The sequence below is a fragment of the Sturnira hondurensis genome, unplaced genomic scaffold (genome assembly GCF_014824575.4).
Source record: "Sturnira hondurensis isolate 20B ecotype Veracruz unplaced genomic scaffold, ASM1482457v3 Scaffold0020787, whole genome shotgun sequence".
NCBI lineage: Eukaryota > Metazoa > Chordata > Mammalia > Chiroptera > Phyllostomidae > Sturnira > Sturnira hondurensis.
Window position 1 is genome coordinate 3,120,676 of NW_028093418.1, and position 15,527 is coordinate 3,136,202.

Consider the following 15,527-nt stretch of genomic DNA (forward strand, 5'->3'; position numbering starts at 1 on the left):
CTGCTAAGAGCTTAACTCGTGAGTCTTCACAACAAAAGGGTCTTCTGCAGCCTGCTCAGGCCTACACAGCCTTTGTAAGGGGACAAAAGACGCCTGGATGTGTTTTTCACCGGTCTTCTAATGTTAAAAAAGTTAGATAACACAGGCACTTAGTACAAAAGTAAAAACTATGAGTGTAGGCAGAAAAAAGTAGGTGTCTCTCCTTATCACCAAACAAGTTTTCTCCCTAGAGGAAACTAGCTTAATTTGAACTTCCTGGAGATTTTATATCTATCTACCTACCTACCTACCTACCTACCTATCTATCCATCTACACACACACACACACAAGGGTTAGGGGTGTTCGTGTATACTCATCTTTCCTCTACCTGAAATTCTTGTCTAATCCACACCCCCCACCCCCAGCAGAAACAATCAAAATGAAGGCAGATGAAAGATTTAGACCCAAACCAATTTCGTTTCATTCAGTGACTTTCAAAAGTCCTGCATTCCTTTACGCACTGGAGAAAAGGAAGAATTTACTGGCGACCACTCTCTGAGCTCACACATCTTTAGGAGTGCAAGGCATCTACACACATAATTATGAGATAATGAATTAAAATAATTAGAGCAGGAAAAAATCTGTGTATTCTAGGAGACCAGACTCTAGGCTATTAGTTGGATCTAGAGGGACTGCTGGAAAGATTCATGGCAGGCGTGACATCCAAGCTGCCCTTGGAGGTGGTGATCCTGTGGACACGTGTGGGCTGGGTTGGGGAAGGGGGGTGGAGTAGATGGGCATTAAGAAAGAAGAAATGTTACCAGATGGGGGCTGCCCCTGGAGGAGATGTGCTTCCCACCCACCAGTGGTGTGTGGGTCCTTGATTTCATGTGGGTTCTTGATTTCACATAGGAAAGATTTCACAACACAAGATTTCACAACCACACAGGTGGTTTTGAGAGCATGTTCACTGAAGCCAGGAACAGTGAAACAAAGGAAGGTCTTAGGAAAGAAGAAGCAACAGGGAAGAGCCCAGGCAGAGCTGCTTTGGCTAAGAAACAGTGGTCACGGTAAGGAAGTGAGCTCACTGGAAGTCAGAGAAAAAGGGGCCTTGGAGACAGGTTTAGGGGGAAGCCTAGGACGAGCTATTGCTGCCCACTGCTGCCCTGGTTGCAAGTCTCTCAGAGTTTAGGAGATGTCCCTCCCTGTGGGGGGGCAGGGGGAGAAGAGGAGGAAGGTAAAGATGCAGGCATGCTCTTGTGGAGAGAGAGGGCATGGCTTCCTTGTCTTGAGGCTTTTTATCTTTCTTTGGTCCTGGAATCCTGGGGGATTTCTCAGGAGAGGGTCTTAACAGAATAGTCATTGGTTTTTCAGGTGTGTCCTTCAATACGCTGATTCATCAAAATGTGTGTATAAAGGGATTTGTAAAGACTATTGTTGGAGAGGGACTGGGATCGAGGCCCGTCTTCCCTGGGATGGTCTCGAATGTGTCAACCACTTGCTCCAAAGTGTCCTTGGTTAGGGAAGGTAAAACCTGGTGATTCATTAGTGGGCTGTAACTTGCTCAAACTGTTTAGCCTTGTTTAATGATTTTTGCCTCAGTTTCCCTTATTCCACTTGTCAAGGAATTTCCCTAGCCTCTCACTCTCCTGCTTCCGAAAGACATGAGCAAACGTACAGAGGCAGGAAAGCCAACCACGTACTAGGGAAACAAGAAGCAGGAGGGGCATGAGGAGGGGACAAAGGAAGAATCACTGATGGTGAAGTTTTCCTGGGGATCTTCTTCGGTCTCACCCCAAGGGTACAGAACCCACGTGTAACAACTCACGCAGTATTTAGAACACCTCGTTGCCGGCATCTGCCTCCTTCCTTCACAGCAAGCAAACGTCCTGAAGCTAACTGTAGCCCCAGAGCCCTGACATCTAATTGCAGCTCACCATTCATGTCAAGTGCTGGTGCTCTGAGCCCTGGAGGGCCCTGAACACGGCTTCCAGTCCGCCTGCATGTACTCTGGACGTAAAGAAAAGTGCCTCCATCTGACTGCTAATATTCTCTACAAATACGGCTGCTATTGTCCTAGCCCATACATGAAAACACATTGTGACTGACAAAATACCGTTCTTTAATCTGTATGGCAAAATAGGCAGTGGTAACATTTCAAAGGTGTTTTAGTTGATCTGACATTATAGTTTTGGTTTATTTCATTCCTGTCATTGGGTGAACTTGGATACCTTCTCTTTGAGTAGTCCAGAGTGTGAGACGTAAATATTTTTATATATAATCCTTAAAGAACAAATAAACAAAAACCATAAATCCAGAGGGGCTGTCTTAATGTGGGTTTCCCCAGAAGCAGATCCTGAGACGAAGATGTGGAGGCCAGCAGTTTGGGTGGGAGAAGCGCTGGGCAACACAGGCAGGGAGTGGAGAAGGGAGACTAGGAACGGAGGGTGTGTGGTCAAGCAGGTCACTCCTGTGGGCGGTTGGGGCTGAGCCCCACTGGGCAGCCCTGGGAGCCAGTGGAGAATACACCTCGGCGTCTGTTGCCCCGTGGGCGAGGGAGCTGGCTGAGGACTGCAGGCTGAAGATGGTTAGTTCTCCGGTACTTCAGACTGTACCAGAAGCGCCCTCAAGCAAACCAGACAATGTGCTGCTGGCTGCTGGCTGCTGGATGTCTGAGGAAGAGGACATTCCTGAGGGGCTGGGGGTGGGCTAGGCCTCCGTCTGCTATAAGCGTCACTACAGGGTCCCGGGAGTCCTTTGGCTCTGGAGGATAACCTTCTAACTTGTACCACCATAGAGGCAATGAATAATGGAGAGAGAAATACTTTGGCAAGCAAGGAATAGTTGGTATTTGTCGAAATTAGGCAATTTGTATTAATCTTCTTTCATGTCAATTTATAAAAAGTTGAGGAGCTTTTTAAAAATTTGTTTTTTGTTGGCACTATTACAAATGTCCCCCATTTTCCCCCCTTGCCCCTCCACCCAGTCCCCCACCACTACCCTCAAACATGGTTGTCTGTGTTCATGGACTGTGCATATGTGCATACATGTTCTTTGGCTAATCTCTTCTGGTCCTCCCCACCTCCCTGGAAGAGAAGCTTTTTCAAGACACTTTTATATAATGTTAATAAAAATAACACAAATTGGAAAATTTGGATTTCCTATTAAAGCATTTGTCACTGTAATGGGGTTTTCCATTGTAAAAATCAAAACAATAAATGCATAGAATATTGGATATTCAGTTGGTTTGAGGGGATATGTATGTGATGTGGTGAGAAGTCTTTTTTCCTGTGTCAGTTATGTCTGAAAAATAAAACGCTTATTAAAATTGAAATGTGTCTTTAAAGGGCAAAAGCACTTACAAGTGTCCAGAGAGCAGCTCTCTGGCCCCCAGTGAGAAACCACGGTCAAGGGCCCACATCCCAGAGCGCACTGGGCCAGAGTTGCCCGCCTCCGCGGGGCGAGACAGCTCTCTTCGTGCGTGCACGGCTGTGCAATGGCACCATCGGGCTGGTGCAGTTCAACAAATTACCCCTGGACACAGAAACTGAAAACAACTATTTATTATTATCTCAGACAGCTTCTAAGAGTCAGGAATGCGGAAGTGGCTTATCTGGGTGGTTCCAGCCCAGGATCTCTCCTGCCCTAGTCGTCAAGGTCTCGGGAAATTCGCTCCACCTTCTGAAGGAAGGGTGGGAGGGCCTGATGTTTTCAATCACTGCAGCACAGCAAGCCCAGGACCAGGTGGCTCAGCCAGCTTCCCCACACATTCCAGGCACTCGCATCCATACCTGTCTGGGTATTTATAGTGCATTCCTAGGAATAATGCTTAAGGCATAGATCCTAATGGTGCACATCCCCATTAAGTCAAGGAATCAGTTTGTGATGCAGATACAGGCTCTTCTGCTTTGCCAGAAAGTAGATTCTAACATGTTAGTACAGTGAGCTTTGGGGGATGGTGGCCCAGTTCCTGCAGAGACTTCTCCAGCAGGATTTAAAGATTTTATTTATTTATTTTTAGTGAGGGGAATGGAGAAAGAGGGAGACAAACATCAATGTGTGATTGCCTCTCACACACCCCCCACTGGGGACCTGGCCTGCAACCCAGGCATGTGCCCTGACTGGGAATCGAACTGGCAACCCTTTGGTTCACTCAGTCCACTGTGCCACACCAGCCAGGGCTACCAGCAGGATTTAATCAACACAATCAGTTAAACCCATAGAAGTGCCCCTAGTCGGATCAAACCGAGATCTGAGACTTAGGGTTATAGGAGTGTATGTTGGGGTGACCAGGATGGGAGGATACTGGGGAGGGGGTCCTGAAAACAGCGTTTCTGGACAGCCACTCCAAAATGCACCACTTTACGCTTTGCCTGAAGGACTGGTACTCAAACATTTCACACATTTACTTTAGGTTGTATTTCTCAGCACCTCTCACTACCCGTTGTGTGTTTTGAGGGAATGGGGAAGAAAAGGTTGAAAAGTGTGCTTCCAGCTTACACTGTGAAAAGTTTACTTGCAGCTGCTACTCCACCAATTCCGTTCTGATGACGTTTGCAAACCAGCACAAAGCACCGCCCCTCCCCCCAATCTGTCCTTCCAGGCCTCTGCAGAAGAGTTTATGGAGAGTTGGTGTGGGTGCCCCTCCCAGGCACTAAAAAGACTCTGGAAACTTTGTTTCCAACATTCCCATTTTCTCACCATGTAGCACCTGGGTGGATTCACACACGCCCAAATAAAACGGTCACTTCTTTTACTTGTTGTCTTCTATTAAACGGAACTCTTTTAAAATACGCTTTTCCATTGCCACACGACAATGATAATTCATGTTCCCAATAATGACCTTGAAGGTCTGTCAGACGCTGAGCAACCCTAATGAATAATTAAGAGAATGAAATGGTTTTCAGCAGGATTTCAGGCTGGGTGCGTGCTGCATTCTGACACTTCTGACGGATGGTCACCGTTGATTGTCCCCGGCCACGCGAGTACACAGGATTTACTGCGTTTCAGTGGTCTTGCCGTGGTAAGTCATTTCACATGCGCAGGAGCACATTAGAGTGAAATCTGAGGTGTGTTTCCGATCCTTGGTGACTCTGGCACAGCCATACAGGCTGCCACGTGAGTCGTGGCCACAGGGAGGTGTTGCGTAGCAGGAAACACTCAGGACTCACTCCTTTTCTTCTAGATTAAAAAGAAAGTAATTGTTGGGGTTAAGGACAATTATAAATAAAACCATATATCAACATATTTTTCTTGCCCTGGCTAATGTAGCTCAGTGGAGTGAGCATGGACTGGGAACCAAAGGGTTGCGGGTTGGAGTCCCAGTCAGAGCACATGCCTGGGTTTCCAACCAGGTCGCCAGTAGGGGGCGCATGACAGGCAACGACACATTGATGTTTCTCCTCTTTCTCCCTCCCTTCCCCTCTCTCTGAGAATAAATAAATAACATCTTTAAAAAAAAAGACTCTTCTTATCATTGAAGAAGCGTTTGTCACTCTTATTCATTCTAGCATGCTGAAAGAATGTGACATGAGGTTGATGTCAAAAAATTATCTGGAAAAATATTATCCCACACCAGGTGCCCCCTCACATCCCGCTGAAGCCTTACTCTTGTGTCTCTCTCTTGCCACTTTTCATAAATGTGAAAGCCTATTTGGAGACAACTCAAAATCACAAAAGCTCATAGTAAAAAATAATCAGATCCAGTCCCTATAGTTGACAGTTGAAAAAATAAGATCCTCAAAGGAGATGTGACTTGTCCAAAGCTACAAACCAAGTTAGGTACAGAGCCCCAGTGAGAATCCAAATTTCCCAATTCCAAGCTGCAGCAAAGCAAGCAACTTCTAGAAAGTTCTCACCCATCACAGCTAAAGAAATGGGGTTGGGGGCCAAACACTGGAAAACGGTATTTCAATAAACACATTTGACTAGTAAGATTGAAGTATGTGGGTTCTGTTTCAAATATCTGAATTGAAAGGATTTAAGTAGCTTTGAGCAGAAAATCACAGCACACACGGTATTGTCTATCTTTAGGCTCTTTAAGCATTGGGGACATGCAATTTAGTCATTTAGATCTTGCCACCAGTGTTCCTCCAAGCTCTGGCTCATCTTCAGAATGGGGGCCATGTCCGCAAGAGAGTGTGGGCAGCTGTGCCAGTTCTCCAGGAGTTATGCCAAGTGCAGGAAAGAGGATTAATTGGTGCAACAGGTAGAGCCTTATCACTCACCCACCCACCCGCCAACCCACCTGCACTGCACTCACACAGCTGAAGCACCTGAAAATAAGTGATAGACTCATGCCATTTCATTCCTAAATGTTTCAACATGCATCTCCTAAGAATGAGGACATCCTCTTGGAGGGTGAGAAAAGATATTTAGAAACCAAGATCTGGAGGTGAGGCGCGCTCACTCTCACCACCCAAGTCTAGGGGCTCCCGGTGGGCAGATCCGGGAAGTCATACACATATTTCTAAAAGATGAGTTCATATGGATATTCTCAATTCAAATTTAACATTGCAGTGCTTTAATTTCTCTGATTTAATATTTGATTTTGCATCTATTTTACGCTGCAATTTGTGGCTTGTAATATAACATTTCTTCAAAATTGGAATGATATGTTTTCTCCTATGTGAAAAATAAATTTCTGCGTGAAATTTAAGATTTATTCCCATTCATTTATCCCTGCATCATATCCCACCAAGGTGAATAATCAGAGTGCTGAAATAATTCTGTTGTCTGTGTATCTACATTGCCACACTTGAACTTAAACCCATTGGGTTTAATCATGTAAACTTAGGCCCATTTGTCCCAATTTATTTTTCATTTGAAAAATCTATTTTTGTCCTTTTTGTTTTATTTTTTGCATCTGTAAAACATTTACATGATTCCAAAGTAAAAGCTGTATGAAAAGGTAACCAAATGCACAGAAGTTTCACTTCCAACCCACTCCCTTCACTTTATTGCCCACCCCCCACCTCCTACAGGTAACCATTTTTGTTCCTTTTTGAAAATATAAGCAAGTACCTAAATACATTTTCATGTTTTTTCTTAAACACAAATACCACATACTCTATGCATGGATGTGTACTAGCTTTTTTAAAAAAAATATTTTATTTATCTTTAGAAGGGAAGGGAAGGGAAGGAGAGAGGAAGAGAAACATCAATGTATAGTTGCTTCTTGTGCATCCCTTGCTGGGAACTGGCCTGCAACCCAGGCATGTGCCCTGACTGAGAATCAAACCTTGATCGTCTGGTTCGCAGGCCCGTGCTCAATCCACTGAGCTACACCAGCCAGGGCTGGATGTGCACTAGCTTTTTAAATCTAAAAGTACACTCTTAGACTTTTCAGTTCACAGACGTTTTCCCTGGACTTTTCCAGACCACCTGGTGTCCAGGTCATGTGTGCACCGCAGTGTGTCTACCTGGGCTCAGGCTGGTGGACATTCCGGTGGTTTCTAATCATTTGCTACTATGAACAATGTTGTGTTGCGTGCACTTGTGCACATTTATGGAGATGTACTTTCAGGGTAGATTCCTAAAAGTGGGATTGCTAGCTCAAAGATTAAGGCACGTGTAATTCTGCTAAATTTTGCCAGATCCCCTTCATAGGGTTTGTCTTCTTTAACGCCTCCCTCCTCAATATTATCAAACTTTTAGATTCAGGAGAGTTTTAATTTGCATTTCTCTTAAGTTAAGGGAAAGGCAGCATCATTTCATGTGTGTAAGGGAAGACTCACATTTCTTTTTGGCTTTCTTTTCCCATTTCTCTCTTCTCATGACTCTTGCCCGTGTTTCTGTCCAGTTTGGGGGCTTCTTCATTCTATAAGAGCTCTTTCGTGCACTTGCCCTCTTCTGTGATAACTGGCCAAGTTCTCTCTCAGTCTGTCAACTGTCCTTTTGACTTGCTTATGGTGTTTTCATTTTGCATGTTTATTTTTAGGTAGTAACATCATCAACTTTTTTTCCAATTTTATTCCTGAATACCCAACTGAAGTTTAGCTGATCTGACATATTATAAGCACGGATTTACGGAAGAAGCCCCATAGAAACTGCTGAGAAGGGCAGAGACTCGAGAAGCGCTGGCCCCTGCATCCAGGTACGGCCCCTGAGGAGCGGGAGGGATAGCGTGGCTCTATGGGCCCCAGACAGGGATTCCCAACCCAGCGCAACAGAGACAGGAAGTGGAGCCCACAGAGCATCTGGTGGTGAAAACCAGTGGGGATGCGGCCCTGGCTGGAGTGGCTCAGTGGATTGAGTTCCAGCCTGCGAGCCAAAGGGTTGCCAGTTCAATTTCCCATAAGGACACATGCCCGGCACAAGCCTGGGTAACGAGCCAGATTCCCGGTAGGAGACAACTCAAGAGGCAACCACGCACTGATGTTTCTCTCCCTCTTTCTCCTTACCTTCCCCTCTCTCTAAAAATAAATAAATAAAATCCTAAACAACAACAAAACAGTGGGGCTCAACGTCACTAATCATCAGAGAGATGCAAATTTAAAAAAATCACAATGAACTATCACCTCACACCTGCCAGAATTTATTTATTTCACACCATTTATTGATTTATCATCAATAAATCACAAACAGCCCTGGCTGGTGTAGCTCAGTGGATTGCGCACGGGCCTGAGAACCAGACGATCTCGGTTTGATTCCCAGTCAGGGCACATGCCTGGGTTGCAGGCCAGTTCCCGGCAGGAGCCAGTTCCCAGCAGGGGATGCATGAGAAGCAACCATACATTGATGTTTCTCTTCCTCTCTCCTTCCCTTCCCCTCTAAAGATAAATAAATAAAATATTTAAAAATAAATCAACAAACAGCAAGTGCTGGTGAGGACATGGAGAAAGGGGAACCCTTGTACCTTGTTCATGGAAACGCAGACTGCTGTAGTCACTGTGGCAAACAGTACAGGGTGTCCTCAGAAAATGAAAAATGGAGTTGCTTCTTAAAAATAATTTGTTATTGTATTTTTGTCCATTACCATTTAGTTCCCTTTTGCCTCCCCCACAATTACCACACTTTTGTCCATGTCCATTAGCCCTTTTTCTTTTCTTTTTTTAAATACATTTTATTGATTATACCATTACAGTTGTTCTATTCCCCCCCTTCATTCCCCTCCACCCGCACACTACCTCCCCCACCATTCTCCCCCCCTTAGTTTATAACCACGTGTCTCAAGTTCTTTAGATTCTATATTTCCCCCACTATTCTCACCCTCCCCCTATCTATTTTCTACCTACCATCTATGCTATTTTCTGTGCCCTCTCCCCCCTTCTCCCCCTCCCACCCCCCTGTTTCTAACCCTCCATGTGTTCTTCATTTCTATGATTCCACTCCTGATCTAGCTGTCCTCTTGGTTTGCTTTTGTTTTAGGTGTGGTTGTTAATAACTGTGTGTTTGCTGTCCTTTCACTGTTCATATTTTTCATCTTCTTTTTCTTATATAAGTCCCTTTAGCATTTCATATAATAAGGGCTTGGTGATGATGAACTCCTTGAACTTGACCTTATCTGAGAAGCACTTTATCTGTCCTTCCATTCTAAATGAAAGTTTTGCTGGATAAAGCAATCTTGGCTGTAGGTCTTTGGATTTCATGACTTGGAATACTTCTTTCCAGCCCCTTCTTGCCTGTAAGGTCTCTTTTGAGAAATCCGCTGACAGTCTGATGGGTACTCCTTTGTAGGTGACTGTCCCCTTATCCCTTGCTGCTTCTAGGATTCTCTCCTTCATTTTGGTCTTGGCTAATGTAATTATGATGTGCCTTGGTGTGTTCCTTCTTGGGTCCAACTTCTTTGGCACTCTCTGAGCTTCCTGGATTTCCTGGAAGTCTATTTCCTTTGCCAGACTGGGGAAGTTCTCCTTTATTATTTGTTCAAATAAGTTTTCCACTCGTGGCTGTTTCTTTCCCCCTTCTGGTACCCCTATAATCCGGATGTTGGAACGTTTAAAGATGTCCTGGAGGTTCCTAAGCCTCTCCTCATTTTTTTGAATTCTCATTTCTTCATTCCTTTCTGGTGGGATGTTTTGTTCTTCCTTCTGGTCCATTCCATTGATTTGAGTCCCAGTTTCCTTTCCATCACTATTGGTTTCCTGTGCATCTCCCTTCATTTCAATTAGTTTAGCCTTCATATGTTCCTCTAATTTGTGACTATAATCAACCAGTTCTGTGAGCATCCTGATAAATAGTGTCTTGAATTGTGCTTCTGAGAGGCTGGCAATTTCTCGGTCGCTTAGAGTTATTGGCTCTGGGACTTTGAGTTCTTCTTGCACCATCTTTTGGGCTGTTCGTGCCTGTTCCATAGCAGGATCAGAGCCCTAAAGTGTTCACTAGAACAGGGCAACTAAGTCGCTGGGTTGTGACGTTGTATGTGGGGGTGGGGTCAAAGAGGGACAATGGCTTCCTGTCTGCCGCCTACCGCTGCGGCCCCGGCACCGCAGCCACCACCGTCACCAGGCCCACGTGTTTTGTTCCACTGCACGCGAGTGTGCCACCGCCGTCAGCCCCCCACCGCTGGGTTCGCCCCCTGGGGCCTGCATGGTCTGTCTCCCTGTGCACGAATGTGCGACCGTGGTCAGTCCGCCCCACACCCCGACTGGCTCCGGGCTGCTTGCGCGCCCAGGTCAGGGGGATCTGTCCTGATCAACCCAGCTCTGCTGCTGGCTCCGCCTCTCTTACTGTCCCCGTTGAACGGTTCGTAGTTGTCGGACTCCCGTATAATTCCGTTTTCTGGTCTTTGGGTGTGTCCTAGTTCTCCAAACCTTTGTTGTGTTCAAACTTGGTTGTGGGAGAAGGCACAGTGTTTCCACCTATGCCTCCATCTTGGCGGAAGTCCCAGCCCTTTTTCTTTTTGCTCAATTCCCCCCCACTGACCTCCCCCACCCCACTAGCTGTCACCCTGCTTTCTCTCTATCATCCTGTCTCTATTTTCCTTATTAGTTCAGTTTGTTCACTAGATTCCACATATGAGTGAGATCATCTGGTACTTGTCTTTCTCTGATTGGCTTATTTCACTTGGCATAGTGTTCTCCAGGTCCATCCATACTGTCACAAAGGGTAAACTTTTCTTCATCTTTTTTATGGCCGAGTAGTATTCCAATGTGTAAATGTCCCATATTTGTTTTATCCACTCATCTCCTGATGGACATTTGAGCTGCTTCCATATCTTGGTGATTGTAAAGAATGTTGCAATGGCCATAGGGGTGCTTGCATTCTTCCAAATTTACTGTTTTGGGTTCCTTTGGATATATTCCCAGAAGTGGGATCGCTGGGTCAAAAGGCAGATTTGTGTTTAATTTTCTTCCTGCTAGAGGGAAGTAAGGGGAAGGAGTCTGGGATAGATGCTGAGTGGGCCAACCTAGAGTGTTTCTCACGTATGAGGTCATTGAACTCAGAGTCCTGAAAGTCAAAAAACAGACGGCTGGGCTCCAGCCAGGGTCCTGAGGGTGTGGCTGACATGGCTGAGCATCAGGTGATGACGAGGCTGAAGACAGTCCTAGGGCTTCAGCCTTAAGGCATGAAAGTGAAGATTTCTCCAGAATCGGACATGCACATTATTCGGTACGAAGACTTGCGGTTTTGTGATTCTTTGCTCCTCTCCAGGTAAGCAACAGGAGTCGGAGCTAGGTTACCCTGGAGCAGTGGGAGGCGCAGGCGTCGATCCCTCAATGGCTTGGGCAGTGTCCTACCGCTCAGGTTGCAGACTTCCCCAGAGGGCTCTGCCCTCTCTGTGCATTTGGTGGGTGGGGGATGGTAACTCCTGGAGACTGAACATGTAACTGGGTATGAGGGCTATAATCTTCACACACTATTCTTGTATTTAAGTGTGGGTGAGTGTTAAAATGTCACCCTTCCAACAGGTGACTGCAGGTTCTGTTGGTGAAGATACACACGGGGACTATTTTTACCTTTCTGGAAACTGTGATTAGAAAATTCAAGGAGAAGGTCAAGGCACTAAAACCAGAGCTGGCAGGAAGGAGGACCAACCCCTGCTCGGAATGCCTGGAGAGTCCCTGCCAGAGCCTTGGGCAAGAGCCTGTCCTTGGCTTTGGTCCCAGCCGGCTTCGTGTAGGAAAGGGACCTGCTCAGGATTCCCCACCGTTCAAGAGCTCTTTGAGTAACCCTCTCCCTGGTCCCCCCAGTAGGTAATTCCCTAGAATGTTCCCAGACCCCCACAAAGTCTCCTCCTTAGCCTACCCCAAGCTGCTTGTGGTTCGTGATCCGAGCAGTCTCAAGTAACCTCCCAGGTGAGGGTGAACTTTGAACATTAGCATCTGGATTTCCACGAGGTCGGAAAAGAAGGAAGGTGAAACTGCAAAGCCAACATGACTGAGGCCTCGCAGGAGATAATTAACGAATATGTCAAAAGATTTAAACAGACTTCAAAAGCAAGAGAGGACTCCTTGGAAGCCAGGCTGCCACAGTTCAAGTACTGGTACTGCAACTTCCACGCAGTGTGGCCTTGAACTCGTTACTGAACTTCTCTGTATCTTAGACTTTCCTCTTCTGCAAAATGTGCACAATAATATTATTTGCCATTGTGGGTTGTTGCAAAGGTTAAATATAACAATAACGGTGTGCTACTTAAAAGAGCGAGTGGCACATGGTAGCATTCAATAAATGTTAGTTATTAAACCAACAAACATAACAGTCAACCACTTGACCAACAATTAAGAAAGTGTGTTGATGGGCTTAAAATGTGTGAAGATGTAATTTATCTGACAATAATAGTGCAAAGGAGGGACGAGGGAATGGAGCTATGTCGGCGTAAAGTCTTTGTACGCCATTAAAATCAAGTTGGTACCAATTCAATCCAAACAAGATAGTTTTAAAGTTAAGATATTAATTGTAACTTCCAGGTAATCTCTGAGAAAAATAGCCCCAAAATGCAGTAAGGGAAACAAGAGGATTAAAACCACATACTGTGAGAAAACTGTACTTGAAAAATAATTAAATAAAAAAACTGGGGGAAAAACCCCACACACTGTGAAATATTTGCTTAACACAAAAGAAAGCAGGGACGAAGAACAGAGGAACAAAAAGGACATCAGACATGTGGGGAAAAGCAAAGTGGCCGATGCAAATCCTCCCTTATCAATAGTTACAGTAAATGCAAGTGGAATACACAGCCCAATGGAAGGGCACAAACTGGCAGAATAGATGCCAAAACCTGATTCAAATAGACTGAAAGACACAAATAGGTGGAAATGAAAAGAATGGGGAAAATACGTACCGCGGCAACAACACCCCAAAGAAAGCTGGCGTGGCCATACTGATAGCACACTAGACTGAAACCAAAAATTGCCGCTAGTGCAAAAGAAGTATATTGTATAACGATAAAAGTTTCAATCCTTCAGGAAGACACACTATTTATGAACATGCATGTAGCTAACAACACTCCACAAACTAGAAATACAAAGGATATCTATCCTTAGCCTGATAAAGGACACATAAGAACCATTCACAGCGAGTACCACACTTCATGGTAAAACCCTGAATGATCTCACCCTTAAATCAGGAACAGGACCAGGAGGGCCGTTCTTGACACTTCTGCTTGGCATTGCCTAAGAAGTTCTGACTAGGGCCATTAGGCAAGAAAAAATAAGTAAAAACAGATCCATATTGGAATGAAGTAAACACATCTCTCTTCACAGATGACATGATCTGACATACTGAAAACCTTCAATAACCCACAATAAAACTATGGGATGAATTCTAGACGAATACTAGTCAGAAAGCTACAAGGTTGCAGGGGACAAGATCAATATACAAAAATCAACTGGACATGTATACTCCAGCAACGAGCAATCTAAAAGGAAACAAAAAATTCCATATACAACTTAACATAAAAATAAAATAGGAATTAATCTAAGAAAAGGAGCTCAATGCTTGGATACTAAAAACTACAAAATATCACTGGAAAGAAGTAAATAAGACCTAAATAAATAAAAATGTAACTCATTTTCACATTTTATTCTTTAAATTGATCACAGGTTCAAACAATTCTTATAAAAATTCCAGTTGACTCTCTTTCTTCCTCCGTCCCTCCCTCCCTCCCTTCCTTCCTTCCTCTCCCTCTTTTTTTTAACAGTGTTTGACGAGTGTAGCGCAGGAGACCCAAACCCGGGAGCCGCTTCCGTGTTTGTGATGTTCAAACCACCTGGAGCACAAGCAGGTGCGGACTGGCTGTTCCCCTTACACGGGGCGCAGGGCAGATGGGTACAGAGAGAGACGACACCGCCTCCAGTCTGAGGCTCCTGACAGGGGTCGGGACGAAGGAGGCACGTGTCCTATGCGCGACTCTAAACTACATGACCCCAGTGTGTGCGTGCAGAAAGAAAAGGTCACGAAGCAGCCACAGGACCAGAAGCCGCTCCCAAAAGGAGATAAGGAGGGAGTTACAATCCAGTCCCAAAACAATACACATTCCTTCTGGCCAGCCCTCAGTCAGCCCTCAGCCATAGGAGGGGGAGGGGCCACGCCCAGCGGTCCATCAACCCCAGAAGTGATACTAAAATTCGTATGGAGATGCAGTAAACCCTGAAGAGTCAAAACCATCTTGAAAAAGAACAAAGTTGGAGAACTCATAGCTCTGGATTTAAAAACTTACTACAAAACTACAGTAATCAAGATAGTGTGGTATGGATCAACGGATGGAATAGTATTAAGAATATATATATGTACATTATATATATATTGTACATTATATTATATAATGTATATTAAATACATTATAAATTTTTTTACATTTATGGTCAATTGACTTTTGGCAAAGAAGGTAGTGGGGACAGAAGAATTTTTTTTTTCCAAAAAATGGTGCTGAATATATGCAAAAGAATGACATTGGACCTCCACCTTGTACCATATACAAAAATTAACTACCAATCAAAGCCCTAACGGAGGAGCTAAAACTATGAAACTCTTAGGAGGAGACGCAAGGCTTTATGACCTTGGATTACAAAATGGTTTCTTAGATATTGACACCAGAAACATGTGCAACCAAAAGAAAAAAAACAATTAAAATTTAAAATTTATTCATAAAAATTTAAACATTTTTGGCAACAAACGACAGCATCAATAAAGCTCTTGCCCAGAATGGGGGAAGTATTTGCAAGTCCTATATCTGATAAGAGACTTATATCCAGAATTTATATAGAACTCTTGTAAATCAACATAAAAAAAGATGAAAAATTCAATTTAAAAATAGACAAAGATTTTGAACAGAAATTTCTTCACAAAAGGTATATGAATAGCTAACAAGCACATGAAAAGATGTGCAACACCATTAGTAGCGCTAATCAAAACCATTAGGAAACACCATTTCACACCCAGCAGGGGGGCAATCATCAAAAAGAAAGACAATGACAAGTGTTTCCAAGAAGGTGAAGAAATCAGAACCTGTGTACAATGCTGGTGGGAATGCAAAACGCTGTGCCTGCTTTGGAAAACATTTTTCCTCTTCTTCAAAATGTTCCACATACAGTTACTATATCACTCACTCATAAATTCCACCCCTAGGTATATACCCAAGAGAACTTAAAGCCTGTGTCCAAGT